The sequence below is a fragment of the Ambystoma mexicanum genome, chromosome 5p (genome assembly GCF_040938575.1).
Source record: "Ambystoma mexicanum isolate Mex_15411 chromosome 5p, UKY_AmexF1_1, whole genome shotgun sequence".
NCBI lineage: Eukaryota > Metazoa > Chordata > Amphibia > Caudata > Ambystomatidae > Ambystoma > Ambystoma mexicanum.
Window position 1 is genome coordinate 875,549,470 of NC_090930.1, and position 15,797 is coordinate 875,565,266.

At 50.1% G+C, this 15,797-nt stretch overlaps 1 protein-coding gene across 1 annotated transcript in view; it reads right to left on the reverse strand.

Annotated features, from left to right (window-relative positions):
* Positions 1 to 15,347, reverse strand: part of GLI3 (GLI family zinc finger 3) — a 558,606-nt gene extending 543,259 nt beyond the window's left edge. Inside the window, exon 1 of the mRNA XM_069613300.1 lies at positions 14,869 to 15,347. The gene's annotated coding sequence lies outside the window, so the exon portion shown is untranslated. The remainder of the gene's footprint in view (positions 1 to 14,868) is intronic.
* Positions 15,348 to 15,797: the final 450 nt, after the last annotated feature.

The window sequence follows — 15,797 nt, forward strand, 5'->3', positions numbered from 1 at the left end:
GACATCAGAGAGCTATACGTGAAATCGGAGGGCAGAGTGACATCATGAAGGAAAGACACAAAGACACACTGAAATGATATGCAAATACTTAAAGGTTAAATATGCAACTGGAGTGATAAGAGAAGCCTATAATGGAATACGAAGAAATCATATGCACCAAAGGAACACGTGGGAAGAGATTAAGTGAATGTACATACACAGAAACACATGGTAGCTGAGACATATAGAAGCTTGCTGCAGAAGAAAAGATAATGTTCCTAAGGTGGCCATAAGAAAAAGATGGAATTTGAACATGTGTGGAAACCAATCAAGCTACCTTAGAGACAGACCTGGGCTGTGTGAGGAATAAAGAGGCCTGGGATAAAGGATGCACATCAAGGAATCATTGCAATAATTGCAAGGCACAAAGGGAGTAAAAAGGATAAGCAATGTACGTGAGACACATTTCTCTTAGATTAAACAAAGAAGAAAACATCTGAAAGTGCCAATAATTAGACAATCAAGGATGAGAAAAGCTTCTGTGAGCAAGAGCAACCACGTCTCCAGAGGCCAAGAGGAGTAATGACACTGAGCTTTATTGAATCAAACAGCAGTAAATAAACAGACAAAATGGGACAGAAATCGTGGTCTCCTCACACATGACACAGAAGTTGAAAACAAGTCTTTTCATTAAGCTCTAGATGAAGGTAATAGTGTACCTACACTCCCTTGAAAGTCCCAGAACAGAGAACAGGCTGCAAGGTCAACTATAAAGTAGAAATCATGGCTTGGGGCCTGACCGATGAGAGATGATAGCTTAATTGGGCGAGTGGGCAGTAGTCTGATGTTGCTCTCTGCACCTGAGTTTCGTTTTGCTTACATGCTGAGCTGCTAACTAGCTGAAAGTCCAAGGTTGGGAGAGAATGCCAACCAATCAGACGGTCTATGTAGTAACATGCTAGACAATGTTGCACAGGCAACCTGCTGCTGTTATTGTGTCTGTATTATATGTATTTACAGGTGGTTCAAGGTGTGCCTACTAGCTATGGGTCATCCAGTGATATTACAAATACGTATATGATTTGTAGGAATATATGTTCCCATAACCAATCCCTCCCTTCAATAGGTTTACAGTTTGCCAAGTAGAATTACATCATAGCTGACGTACATTGAGGTATAAAACCTTTGTTTAATCGAAATTGAAGTGTGAGTGCGTGGACTACAGTTTGTTGTTCGCCATAGTGCCGTACTTTATTTGAGTTGACAATAAAAGAAGTACTTTTCCATATTCTTTGAGTTTGTCCTGTTATTTGGGTAATTCCATCGAGCACATGTGATGCTTCAAGGTGCTAGAGCACAGCCGCATCTTGCTTGCCTTCTCTGTTGGTTTCCTGGGCTCTGAGCCCGCCCTCGTTCCCTCCCATTGTCCTCCCACCCACCGCACATGACCGGAACGCTTGCTATGCACCGGAGCTGCATTTAAGTAAATTAAACGTGCTTTTGGGCTCACTCAATGGCGAGCACACCAGTGAGTATTTGTGGAGATGATGGGTGCTCCTAATCCCTTTCTCATTACTATTTTGGCAGCATCTTGCTTGCCTTCTTTGTTGGATTACCAGGCCCTGAGCCTGCCCTCCTTTCCTCCCATTGGTCCCACCACCCGACCAACATGACCGGAACACTCGCTCTGCACCAGACCTGCATTTAAGTAAATTGAAAGTGCTTTTAGGCTCACTCAACAGTGGGGCACACCAGTGAGTATTTTTGGGGAATATCTGCGGTCTTGATCCTTTTTTCATTACTTTGTTTTGGTGGCATCTTGCTTGCCTTCTCTGTTGGTTTTCTAGGCTCTGAGCCCACTCTCCTTGCCTCCTATTATTCCCCCCAATCACCCCATGTTACTGGAATCACTCGCTTCAGTAGCTCCTCCTGGGAAGCCCCTCGCAAAGGGCTATGGGTTTGTAAAGGTTTTTTTTAAACTACAAACATTTTTTTTTAAATGGGCTATGGCTTAGGACAGCTCCATTTGGGCAGCTCATGCATCCTGTTTGGCCCTGTTTGCCGATAGATGACTGGTGGAGCATCCTACAGCGACAGCTATGGTAAGGTTAGTACGGGCGGTGAACACAGTCATTACTGTGCTCAGGTAAAACCCATTCAACACTTATTGTACTGCATGCTAATGATATTGTACTGATTGGCACTGTGCTATGCTCTTAGCTGTATGTCATTGAATCATTTTGCCTATTGTATAGGGCCTTCCCATTACAGTATGTTTTGAAACTCTGTGCATTTCCCAATATATCTATGCTTTGAATCTAGGTGCATTTCCCATTAGAGTATTTGTTTTGAATCTAGGTGCATTTTCCATTCCAGCCCATGTTTTGAACTTAGGTGCATTTCCCAATATATGTATGTTTTGAATCTAGTTGCATTTCCCAAAATATCTGCTTTGCATCTAGGTGCATTCCCCATTAGAGTATATGTTTTGAACCTCTGTGCATTTCCCAATATAACTATGCTTTGAATCTAGGTGCATTTTCTTACACAGTATATGTTTGGAATCTAGATGCATTTCCCAATATATCTATGTTTTGAACATAAGTGTATTTACCATTAGAGTATACGTTTTAAACCTAGGTACTTTCCCAATTCAGTGTAGACTTCGAATCTAAGTGCATTTTCCTACCATATTCTGCCCCCATCACAATGTCCTAATCTCAGGACCCACCCCCACCACCATGCCACACACAGACCAGATCAGAGCTACAAGATGGTGCTGCAGAAACATAACCAATGACCTACACGCCCAACCTCTCCCCACTGCCTTCACCCACCAGCCCCTCCCACCCACCTCATACTAATGCCCCTCTCTCCCCCCTTTATCACACCCAGCCCATTGCTAGTCTACGCCCAAAGACCCACCCGTTTACACGCCATGCAGACCTCAACATCCCTAATCATAGCTGCATGCTGGCGATCCAGAAAAATCAGCCACCCTCTCTTCCCTCCACTCCAGCTCCTCACAAACACCCAACTACCCCCACACACCCACCTCCCTTTCCCCACTTCTCCCTCTACACACTTCACTCTTACAACCTCCCCTTTCCCTCTCCAACTCACACATCCCTTCCCTAAGCACAGCAAGGGCCACTCAGGCCAACACTCTAATCTCAACAGCACCCCCCACTCTCATCCACACCCCCTGTGGCCCCCAAAAGGGCACTGGTCACATCCACCGCAGGACCTCCCCCCACTCTGCTCTCCTCTGGTCCATCCAAGATCCAACTATGTGCCCCCACCCAATTCAGCCCAATAGTCTCCTCCCTACCCAACCATGTCCGCGCCCTCTTCCCCTCTCCCCCAAAACCCCCAAAGCCCTCCAGTTGCCTGTCCACTCGCTCCATCCCAACATCCCCCATGCCTTCCTCTGAACATACCATCCTCTCCTCTGGCACCTCTCTGCGCTGCAGCCTCCAACCCCACAACAACACACATTGCCACCTTTACCCGGTCAGACCCTCCCAGACACCATTCTTATCTACTAATGCACATGCCTACACCTGCTCCTTCACATAACAACCCCCACACCGGAAACCAAAACTTCTCGCTTGATATTAGGTCAAGAGACCTTTTTACAAAAAAGTCAATTTTGAAAAAAAAAAACGATTGAGAGAAAGTGCTCTGTGACGCACTGAGTGGCCCTGTCTATATCGAACTGTCACGCCATTGCCGCACACGAGTGCACGCATGGGCTGACAGCCACGCCAGGACCTGCAAGTGCCATTGAGGGACACCGGGTAAGTGTGTGTTTTTTTGTGTGTGAGTTGTATGTGTTTGTAACGTTGGTTTGGAGGAGTCTTGGGAGGGGAGGGATGCTGGGGGGCTGAAGCAGAGGGGTTGAGGAGGGGGAACTCCCGATTTCCAAAAAATCACGGCAGGGGGGTGGGAGGGTTTGGGGTCGTGGGGCGTGAGGTTGAGGGAATATCCTTTGTTTTGCTTTTTGTAGGTCACCTAATATCAGCCAAAAAAATCTGTCTTTTTTTTGGGCGACCTACAAAAAGGGAATTTATGATATAGAACCACTCTCTTGCATACTGATTGATGCCTAGTCAGTCTCATAAAACCAATGTAACATCTTTGACGTTATCTCAGACAAAAACCCGGACATCCTCTTCATCACAGAGACCTGGTTCTCTGATGACTGTGTACCTATCACACTTGAGGCCTTCTTCCCCCCTAGCTACAACCTGATTGTACACAATAGATCCAGCAGAGGATGAGGGTTAGCCACCCTCCACAAACAGCAGCTCACAGTCCTATTTAAGGATATCTTACCCTGCAGCACTGACTGTGAATCACTGCTACTCAAGTTCAACTTTCCGCCTCTGCCACCCACGGCTGGGACGGGAGCAACATATAATGAACTACCACATGCTATAATGGTTTAACACGAAAATCCCCTAGCTGATGTGCACATGTTTAATATAGTGGCTTACACTTATGGCTAATATATTAAAGACAAAACACCACTAGCAGCAGGGCCCAGGACCCTGACGCTAACAGATGCAGAATCACTGTGGAATTAGTGGGCCTGATTTACAAAGCGTTTTCCAATGGAATTTGTCCATTGAAAAGTGCTTTTGTAAATCATACCCATTTTCTTTCAAGAAATAAGATACTGTTAATTTGCCATTTCACAAAATGTTGGCTCGTTATTAAAGGCTTCTTAAGAGAGGAGTGGGCGTTTTAAAGGCATGCCATTCAAGACAACGACACCCCTGCATTGAGACATATAGGGGAACAGGGCTCGCCAACATTGCAGATAAGTGAGGTCGTAATAATGGTAGCAGCAGGATTTGAAATACTCATTTTAAATGTTGGATATTCATGAACCTCGTGTGTAAACAGATGTCATGAAATTGATTGGCATGGTGTGCGGTATTCAGAAGTCGTGTAACGGTTGCATGAAAAGCCAATGAGTTGGCTGTAATACAATAAATTAAATCTATAATAAAGTGGTTTACACGATGTGAAGTTGTTCAGCGATACAGGGTCATAATTATATATGCGATCAATGTTTCCAAGACTTGTGCACGACGGACACTAAAGAAAAACTAATACCATATCTTCCCTCTCGCACCCTAAGATCAAGCTCAGCCGGCCTCCTAACAATTCCTAAGACAAACTCAATCAGGATAGGCGGAACATCATTCTCAGCCCAAGCTCCAACCCTGTGGAACTCGCTCCCTCCCCACATCCGCCTAACTGAAGACCTAACGTCCTTCCGCAAACTACTGAAAACCTGGCTCTTCCCCTAAAACCAACCGGCTTCCAAACTAGCACCACCTCTCCGACCTATCAATAAACGACTAAAGTAGATCAAATTCAGGGAAGCAGATATTACGAATAAATCAATGAGAAACCGATGAAATGCACATAGCAGTATATAAAAGCTAATATGAACGCAAATACAGAGAAGCGAACAGAACTAAGGAGCACGTAGAACAGATGAGGGCGTATAAAACTAACTTTGCTGAACCAACAAACTTATAGACTAGGTCAACGCGTGGCTTGACAATAATATACAAGCGAACGAGCATATAGAGAGGATGACCATGGAGAGCGGAAGAGTGTTGAGGGCGGATGTGTGTTGCGGGCGGATGTGTGTTGCGGGCGGAAGTGTGTTGCGGGCGGATGTGTGTTGCGGGCGGATGTGTGTTGCGGGCGGATGTGTGTTGCGGGCGGATGTGTGTTGCGGGCAGATGTGTGTTGAGGGCGCATGAGTGTTGAGGGCGCATGAGTGTGGAGGGCGGCCGGGTGTGGAGGGCGGCCGGGTGAGCAGGACGGCCTGGTGTAGAGTGCGGCCGGATGTAGTGAGTGAAGGCGTATGTAGGGTGAAGACGTGTGTGGAGAGAAGACGTATGTGGAGAGAAGACGTGTGTGGAGAGAAGACGTGTGTGGAGAGAAGACGTGTGTGGAGAGAAGACGTGCGCGGAGAGAAGACGTGTGCGGAGAGAAGACGTGTGCGGAGAGAAGACGTGTGCGGAGAAAAGACGTGTGCGGCGAGAAGACGTGTGCGGCGAGAGGACGTGTGCGGCGAGAGGACGTGTGTGGCGAGAGGACGTGTGTGGCGAGAGGACGTGTGTGGCGAGAGGACGTGTGTGGCGAGAGGACGTGTGTGGCGAGAGGACGTGTGGAGGGCCGACGAATGTGCAGAACGGACGAATGCTTAACTGCATGACGTCCATATTATACCTAGAAGAACATACCTCATATCACACCCCACGCTTACTCTCTCCTTACACCACCACCCAACTAGAACACAGAGATACTATGACACAATTCGGTATATCTGTTCTCATATCAACATCTGACGCCGCTCACTCCACATCACTCTATGTAATCACTGCTGGTCTCGCACCCCCAGCCAGGCGTTCCCCTCAGGCCCTACGCTGCCACTCTCGGTCCGGATAATTCCTGCCAGATTCAAACACATACTCCTAACCTCTCACCCACCACACCTACCGCTATGAAGCAGCTCCCACAGAGAAATTTCGCACCGGCTGCACACATACCAGATGCGCACTCGCACCTTTTTAACCCTCTCTCCTCCCTCTACTGACATGAACTTCGGTTCCCAAGGGCGTTCAACCTACCAGCGCCTTCAGACCATACCAATGGTATATAAGGCGCTATATAAGTGCAAAATAACATAACATAACATAACTAACAGCGGCAAGCAGGCCATGCGGTCCATTCTGAAGCTGGCCGGCCCTCTCACTCCTCTAGAACTCGGGAAGTGTCTCCCTGGCTCCTGCCCCAAGAGGCTGCGTTGGCAGAGAAAAGTAGTTTGTTGCACAGCACATACCCTATTTGATAAGAGACTTGGGGCAGGATGCACTTTTAATGAACACATTCCAAAGAAACAAAAACTGTGTTGTCACTGTCAATCTCCGCGCTTCTGACCGTTGAAACGTGTGACTTTCGCAAGGGGCTGAGAGGAATTCTATTTGCTAACCTTTGTAAATGATGTACAGTTATGTGCTTGTGTACCGCATAGGTACACATAACAATACAGTTAAAGACATGTATCTCCACACGACTGTATGCACGCATCATTAACAGCACAGGTAGTACATGTAAAAACACAGTTCCTACCTACAAACAACATTCCATTCAGGTGAGCAGTTTCGAATTAACTTGCATTTTATGAAAACCGTGTTTTCGTGTGCCTCACTTTCATTGCTGTGAAGTTGCATATAGGAAAAGGGGTAGGGGGTGCAGTTATTATATAAATATATCAATAGTGCTGATCATGTCCAACTACTGCGGCCAAGCCAGCGTACAGCATGACAGGCAGGAAGGGGCGCCGAAAATGCAACTCAAGATGGCACAAAGGCCTGACTCAGCTTTTCCCAATCTCCATCATTAACAGGTCCCACAAAACGTGAGCTAATCAAAAACATTCCTGCAACGCCCCAATGATTCCATGCATTCGTAGTACTTGCTGAGTCAGTAGTCCAGTACTGGCGGTAGGGATGGCCAACGTGTGTACTGCTAGGCTTCTGGGTGTCCCTTACCAGGTCATGCTCTCCCGCAGCTTTCATTTAAAAGCTATCTAAGCTGCTACAGGGGGTGTTGGCAGAGACCCGAGATCCCCCCCAGCAGACAGCCTGCAAATGCTGGGGTACACAGAAGGTCCCACATGCCTGAGCAATGCCAGTGGCCCAACGGGGCCCGTTGGGCCATTACCAGCGCGACCTTTGAGAAACTTTCACCCATTTATTCTTTGCAGTGGGAGGCCAGAAAGAAAGCGCGGATTTCACGGCTGCGGGAGGAGACTGGCGTGGAAGGTACCGGGGAGGCAGCCAGGCGGGAATACGAGCGGCAGAGGGCACGCGAAAAGCCGGACTGGTGGACGGTGGGGGTCCGGGGGGCAGAGCCCAACCACTGGACACTAAAGACGGGGCGCCGGAGACAATGCATTATGGGCTTGAAAACCAAAAGGACCCAGCTGAAGTTCCACGTGTGTGTCTGTCGTCTCCTCTTTTCAAGAGTAACTGCTAAGAGCAAAAGGGACTGGGCTACAACGGGAAGGAAGCGGGTAGGTAGGATCTACAATGAAGGGATTTTCATGGGAACGCGCTGCATTGCCTGTCTGTATGTTAATCTCACAATTGGGGAGGTGTTGTTTCTTTACAAAGCACAGAGGGTGTGATTTACAAAAGCGATTTACAATGCTGCAATCCCATTGAAAACCGCTTTGTAAATCAGGCTCGTTGGCTTACATTGAACAGGAGTGCTTGCTGTACAAGGCACCGTGCAAATAATGAAAATACTCATAGAAAGCGGTATAAGTGGCACTAAAACCTATCCGATACAGCTGTTTGCAATGCTTTCTGGGAGTGTAGTATTCATTGCTAAACTACAACTTAACCCCCTAGCGGGTAAAATGTCTCAGTGGGTTAATCGCTCGTTGCTGTGGTATGTATTGAATGTGCAGGTAGCAGGTTCAAATCCCAGCACGGGTGACTCAACCGTTCATACTTCAGAGGTCGAAAAAGTGAGTACCAATTTCGATCGGATAATACATAGAATAATGTAAGTCCTATGTATGGCACTATATAAATAGCACATTATTGTCTGCAACGAAATGGTCAGTGGTTCACACAGCGTGTAATTGTGTGTTGTGTCTGCTTCTAAATGTGCATTTCTTTTTTACAAATAAGGTAGCCGTGCGCGGCGGGGGGTGTGAGTGAGGGAGGGGTTAAAAATGTGCCGGCGATCACTCAATTTGCACAAGTGTGGTAGCCTCTCACTTCACAGTCAGCAACTTTAGCCCTAACCACGTCCCAAGGCCTGTGTGACAGCATCAACGTGGCACAGTAGAAGTGAGATGCAAACGCGCTGTGTGTTGTGCGTGTGCATTAACGTGAACTACCCGGGGCACACCTCTAAAGGAACGAGAGTCACACAGCTTTTCCTTCTGGGGTGTGTGTGTGTGAACTTCAGAGTGGGTGGAGGGTCCTAGAACAGCCAGGAAGCTTAACCAGCTCATAAACGTGCTGCTGGAGCGGGCAGGAACACATAGCATATTTAATCCGCAAGCTGCGCGCGCCCCCGGTGATGCGAGAGAGATCTGAGGCATGCCCTCAAGGGTTGCCCGGATCTGGGATTATGGGGGCGAGGGGGCGGGGGGGGCACTGGTGGAGAACCCCTGCGGCCCGCGGACACGCTTTTCTTCTGCACTTAAACGCAAATGCGCGGAGACGTCTGACGGCTGCTCGGAGTTACCGCTCGGGCGATATGAAAGCACCGCGCAGCCCTTTGCTGTCAAGGCATCAGAGTTTTAAAAAAAACCTCATCAAAGTCTGGTGTTCCCTTGAACGCTTTTGCCGCTTCAGGACGCCATTTCCGCCTATCTATCCGATGCCACTGACATTAAAGGTGCACACATGTGCAGTGTGGGGGCATGCAAAGTTGGCAGCCCCCAGCCAAGAAACGTTACATTCCTGAGGTGCATTGATAGTGTCTCTGAGGAGAAGAGGTGCGCGCCATTCCCGCCAAACGCTCTGACGTATCAGCGAAGAAAACGAACGTCGCAAAGAGTCCACGCTTCACACTAGAGAAAATAAGCACCTTTTGAGAAGTTTCCTCTTCGTGGCCGCCCAGCCTAAGACGAATTCCCATGAAAGGCTCTGGAACCTTCCAAAACAAACTGGGCGCGAGCGCCAGCTAAGCCAAAGCCCCCTTCAAAGAAAGTGTCCCGTGGCCGCAGATTTAGGGAAGCGGGCCGACTTCCAGGATGCTCGGCTGCCATCGGGGAGGCATTAACATTCCGCTGCCCGGGTTTGTGGCGTGGCCGGCAGCCCCATGTGGACCGCTCGCCCGTCAGTGATGCGCAGTCGCCGCCCTCTCACGTAACTGGAGTGAACGGCACAGCTCGCGCAGGCCGCTCCCCCCCCTCCACCCCCCACAGCCCCGAAAACACCGACAACAGGCCAAACCTCTCCATTAACATCCAATTCGGGCCCAGAACATGTGGGCGCTGTTCATTTTAAGCAACTTTTCAAAACTTGCCTTTCCTCAGAACTCCAAGAAAAGGCGTCATGGTGAAATCGGCTGCCCATGGCTTCCAGCAGGATTGCGCCCAGTGTCAAGGGTGCACAATGGGCACCGTTTGGATGCTTGCATATTGTTTTTTAAGGATTCTTATGAAAACCCACGTGTCAATAAATAGCGTTCATTTCGCTTTTTCTAGAGACGGAAATGAACGAAAGCAAGCCAGGGCTTGCTTATCTTAAAATGTATTCACCTTTTCGAAATGGAAAAAAAATATATTCGGGTGACGTGTCCTTCTTCATTCCCCGACTACACCAGAATGCTGACACGTGCGTGTCTTCCTTCAACTGTCACTTTTTCCCACTTAGCCCGCGTGCGGCCCACTCCGTGGCCATTGGCGCCGCTGCATAGGGTGCCGAGAAACGTGCACGCCCCGCCAAATCATTTTACTTAAAATCGAGGCATGTGTCCAGTCCACTATATTGTCTTATCGACCCAATGCATTCATAGGGGGCACGCACCCTCTCCCCAAACCTAAAAAGAAATTGCGATCGAATTATCTGCTCAGATCAGCGGTGTTCGTGGTCCCCGGCTATTTCAAACGGCCGGCGTCACCGAGTGGGGCAAGTGTGGGCAGTTGCAAGCGGACCCCGTGGTGCCCTGTAATCAAGCCCGTGACGTGAAGGGGGGGGGGGGGGGCGAGACATAAGGCAGGGCCATCGTATTTGAAAATATTACCATACACGGGCAGGGGTGAATTATTCTAAAGCTGAAACTTCCGCGTCCACGCTTTAATTCCGGATTGGCCATTTATGTCTGCGCCAGTCATGACGCCTCAGTGCTTGGTAAGTTTACACGATCTCCCCTTACTCAAGAATTTAAAATAAAGTGTGCGGTATTATGGCTCGCGGTGGATCAGCGTGACTGACACTGCATTCCACAGCGTCGACCGTCAGTGGGCTCCCTATGGGGCCCCACCTCCATACCTATAATGACATTGCTAGCCCTGGCCGCCTTCTTAATGCAGACCCTAGCACCCCCGCCCCCACCACACACACGCACCCACCCGCACGCCCCTGGCTCCCAAACTCACGTTTGCAGAAAGACACAAGACAGTTGACTCCCTTCCTCGGGCTTGTACCGAGCTCTGAAAAAGTTAGAGTGTTATGTTTGAACCGTTTAAGCTCCTCTTGCCTAGATTCGGTTTCTACTAAAGCAGTGGCCACATTAAACATGCGTGCGGGATGGTTTGTGAGAAGACGTCTCCGAAGTCTGCGTCTTACACTCACTTGATGTAATGGGTGTGGATTCACGGCGCAGCACATCGGTTGCCATTAAGCAATGTCTGCTGAAGGCCTGATTTACTAAAGTGTTTTTCAATCGGAAAATCCAATTGAGAAAAGGTCGGAAAAACCGGCCCTTAAATTTGTGAGGAACGGATGGGTGCCTGGTCGAATAAAGCAGCCGGGAATGGAAGCGGTGACCAGCAGCTTGCAGACAGGTGTCTGCAGCAGGCCTGCTGACATTCTTGCAAGTTGTGTTGACAATGTTTTATAAAGTCCCTGTGCACAGATTCTCTGCAACAGAAACGCGTTCTACTTAGCGAGTCAATCCTCATGTATTATCTGTCAAAGATACGAGCACGTTTGCAGGCCCTCTCCACACTTCAAGAGTGTCCGGTGACTTCTCTGGGGGCCCAGCAGAATAGTTTGTATTGCAACAATGGCACAGACCCCTTTGTTTTCTTTGTAACTTTCAATGGCATTTGTTTCAAATTGATTTGTTAATGGAGATTATGTAAATCTAACTGTGGCTTTAAGGTCAGAGCAGCTCGCCCTAGGCACTGTCATAACAGAATGCACTTGGAATTGTGGGCATCACCCCACTTGGTCAGTTTATATCCCGCGTTATCAGGAACATGTCACACCGGAGCTATACCACGTGACGGCTCGCCACCATTCCCAAACCACACATTCTGAGGTGCGGGGTGGTCCACCCCAGTCCTCAAAATAACACTCTCTCCACCCGCAATTAACAGTGAGGGGAGTTTGGTGGAAAGTGAAGCACCGACAGAAACGGTGCCGAGCAGCACAGCCCTTCACACCGCACCCGCACGGGTCACCTGGAAAGCACAGCTGCTGGTGCGGAGAGCGACAAAAAACAGCCCAAGTTGTATTGGTTTCTATTCGGGCCGGTCATGATTGACAGCGGGTGGTGTACATACAACACACTCAAGGGGCACCCCCAGAGCTCTGGCCCCTATCCTCACTGGAGACCAGCGAGCATGAAAAAGGGTTTCACTAGCACCCCGCTTAGCGAATTATAAACATTTGCATCTACAAAGATCGATCCAAAGAGGTGTATAAAGGGCCATATAACAAGTTGTTTGATGGTGGCTTCTGCATGCAAGCCTGGCCAATGCAGCCTTGCAGTGAAAGAGTATACAAGCACAGCTGACAAGTTTCTCATTGGTACATCTCTTTAGAAATCAAATATCAGAGCCGCCTTGAAACACTACTTGTTGTGTAGGCGCCGTACACATACCAAATAAATAAATAAATAAGTAAGCCAGACTACATTCATGCACCACAGTATGTTTTGAAAGCGCGGGTGGCACTGACATCGTGTATTACAAGGAATAAAGTACCCCCACCCCTATGCAAATCCACTCCAGAATAATGACCTTGTTCAAGATGATATGTGTCATTGAACTGCTTGTTGAGTTGAAACAAAATACCCAAATTCGGGAAACGTTGACTCAAATATGAACCTGGCACGTGTCATTCTGAACACCTCCCTACCAGCCCCCCCCACCCCCCACACTGCCTTTACAGATTAGGTACATCTTGTATGAAGGGCCTTGCAGAGACTGCAATGTGCCCTTGTGATAACAAAACATGCATAACATATGTTTGTGTACATAAACTGGGCATTTTAGGAGAAAAAAAAGTCAATGGTAAGAGAAAGGGTTGCGTAGCCAGAATAGAGCGAGCTGGGCAAGGAGGTTGTGGCTTGCGCTGCCCAGTGAGCAGGACTGACGGGGAAGTCATCCATTTGCCTAAAATCCCCCTTTACTCCCAGATCCGGACAGTCCATCATCCCGAACCCGAGCTGGCAGCTCTAAAAAAAAAGAAGCACAACAGCTGGTAACGTTCTGCTGGAAAACGTTTTACAGAAAACCTCGCTGCACATTGGGGCTGGCGCGGAGCCACCATCCTCACACTCGCACCCGGAGGAATGGATTAAAAGTGCACACATGAGCGGGCCCGAGAAGAAACCACCCAACCCTCCCAAAGTATTCTGTTCCAAGAAGTTAAAGAGTGTTAATGTTGGTACACAGTCCTGTGTACATTTCCTTGGCATTTGGAGACAGTGTACTGCCCGCGCGGGCTACTTAACGCACGACTGGGAACTTTCTCATCGCTCATGAAATCTTTTGGGGCAACTTTAATAAAGTTTGCAAAGTTTGAAGCCTGGGTGCCAGGAAGAGGGCACGATGGTGCTGCATTACCCTCTCCCCCTCGTCTGAATCGAAGCTGCGGGGAAGGGGGTCAGGAACGGATCCCAAACTTGCTACGGACGGGAAACTTCACGTGCATTGAATCCGCCCCTGTAATAAAATATGGGCCGTAGCAGGTTTAGAAAACAACGGCCCTTCGTTCCAGCTCTTACATCCTCTCTCGTGCTCAAAACTTTTCTGGACAATGGACATCTACTGTCACGCAGTGTGTAAACCTCAGCACCCCGCCTCTGCCCCCGAGTCCCAAGTATGCACATCAGCAGACAGAGACTGCTTTTTGGCCAACTATACATCCCAGGGCTGATAGCGTGCCCTGGTGCTGCATCGCCCTCTCCAGATGTGCAAGGAATGACGCAAGCAGCCTAAGCCTCCCCGTAGCGCACTGGACGACCTTGGACACCCTGGTCCAGATGTAAACCCACTTTCCAAGGGGATCCCCTGCCGCCGCGGTGCGCTTCCACAGTCAGTCTGACTCTAACACGAGCGCCATGACCCACTCCTGACGGGCCTAACCCCACCGTCCAGATGTGCAAGTCAAGAAGCCGGCGCGCAGGCATGGAGACTGTCTACCGCCCGCGCCACGGAAACAATCACAGGGGGGCACTAAACGGTTCCAGATCCCTCCATCCAGGCTGCTGGGCCAGCCCCCGTGGCTTCCATCCCCGCCCGGCCGCCGGAGCAGAGTCAGCGCTCCGTCCCGCCCCGAACCCCGCACACAAAGGAGCTCCTGGAAGCGCACTCCCTCCGACCTGGCCCGCACCGTACCTGCAGCAGGAGCCGCTGCGGCCAGAGCCCCGCAGAGTGGGACACCCCCCGCCCCCACCCACCGCCCGCCCGCGGGTCTATTCCTGCTCTTCCCCTTGCTCCGGCAGAACGGCCCACAGTGCCTCCCTCGTCTCTCCCAAAACACCCCCGGCATTAGCTCCTGTAACCCGATCCCGGCAGCCAGCCGACTCCCTCCTCTCACTGCAGCCCCGGACATCCCTCGCATTTGTACTTTCTACACAATCACTTGTGCAAGAAGGCACCCTGGCCTCCGCATCACACACACACGGCCCAGATAGCAAACGTGCGAAGTCCCGGAGCATCGACCGGACAAAGTCTGTGCTCCCCAAAACACAACATGCCCTCGGAGGCTTCTTAAAATGGAGCGCGAAAGGAAAGTACAACAGATGAACAAGTCGAGGTTCTGAGGCGTGCGCGACTCCGCAAGGGGGTGCAGCGTGGCCCCACAACTTCGGGGAAAGTTCCGCAGACTGGCCGAGGACGGGCGCAGGGCTCAAGAAGTTTCAGCTCGTACTCACGTGTTGCCGCAGAGACTGCCCCCCGGATTGTTCTTCGCCTTCTTCGCGCGTTCCCCTCGGTCACCGGCCGTGCAGATGTTCCTGGGTTGCCCTCCCCCTTCCCGGGCTGAGGCTGGCAGGAGGGTTCCGGGCAGCGGCGCCCGGGCAGCGCTCACAGGGGACTACGCTGGCTCTGGGGAGTCCCGTTTCCCCCCGGATCCCTCTGCTGCGCCCTGCCGTGCATGCCCATAGGGGGGAGGGGATCTCCAAACGGGCCCTTTCCACTTCTCCTTCCTTTTTTTTCTCTCTCTCTTTTCTTGCTCTGTTCCTTTCGCTCTCAAAAAACAGGAGGAGAGATGGGAGTGCCAGAGGGCGGGAGGAGGGGCCGTGTGCCTGTCTGGTGGGCTGCTCTCCCTGAGAGGTGCTGTGCCCTGAGCCGCTGAGAGGACGAAGCCGGGAGGGGAGCCGAGCACGACAGGCAGTGCTCAGGGTACTCTGCACGCCCTCCTTTCTCCCCTGGGCCATGAGAGTGCTGAAGCCACGCCCCCCCCTTGAGAGGAGGGAGCAGCAGCATCCAGATCACACAGCCTCCTCTGCCCCGCTTACCTCCTTGCACCCCGTCTTCCTTTCTCAGTTTATCCATTCTCTCTGCAGACTCTATCCTCATTTGCACCAGTTTCATTCACTCTGAATCACAGTGCAATGGCCATGTACTCACTCACAACCGGCCATGCTGGTGAGGACGAGTTCAATCTAATTAAGACAACTTAACAAAAGTTATCCTAGTCCGTTTCGAACACGTTCATTGTCTTTATTTTATCTGAAAAAGCCATGGCACGTCTTGCTAATGTTCAACCACACCTGTGCCATTTCAGCTCTCTGTTGTTGCATACTCTGGGCCTGATTTACAAACGGGTTTTACAATGGCACAGTGGCATCGGAAAACGCGT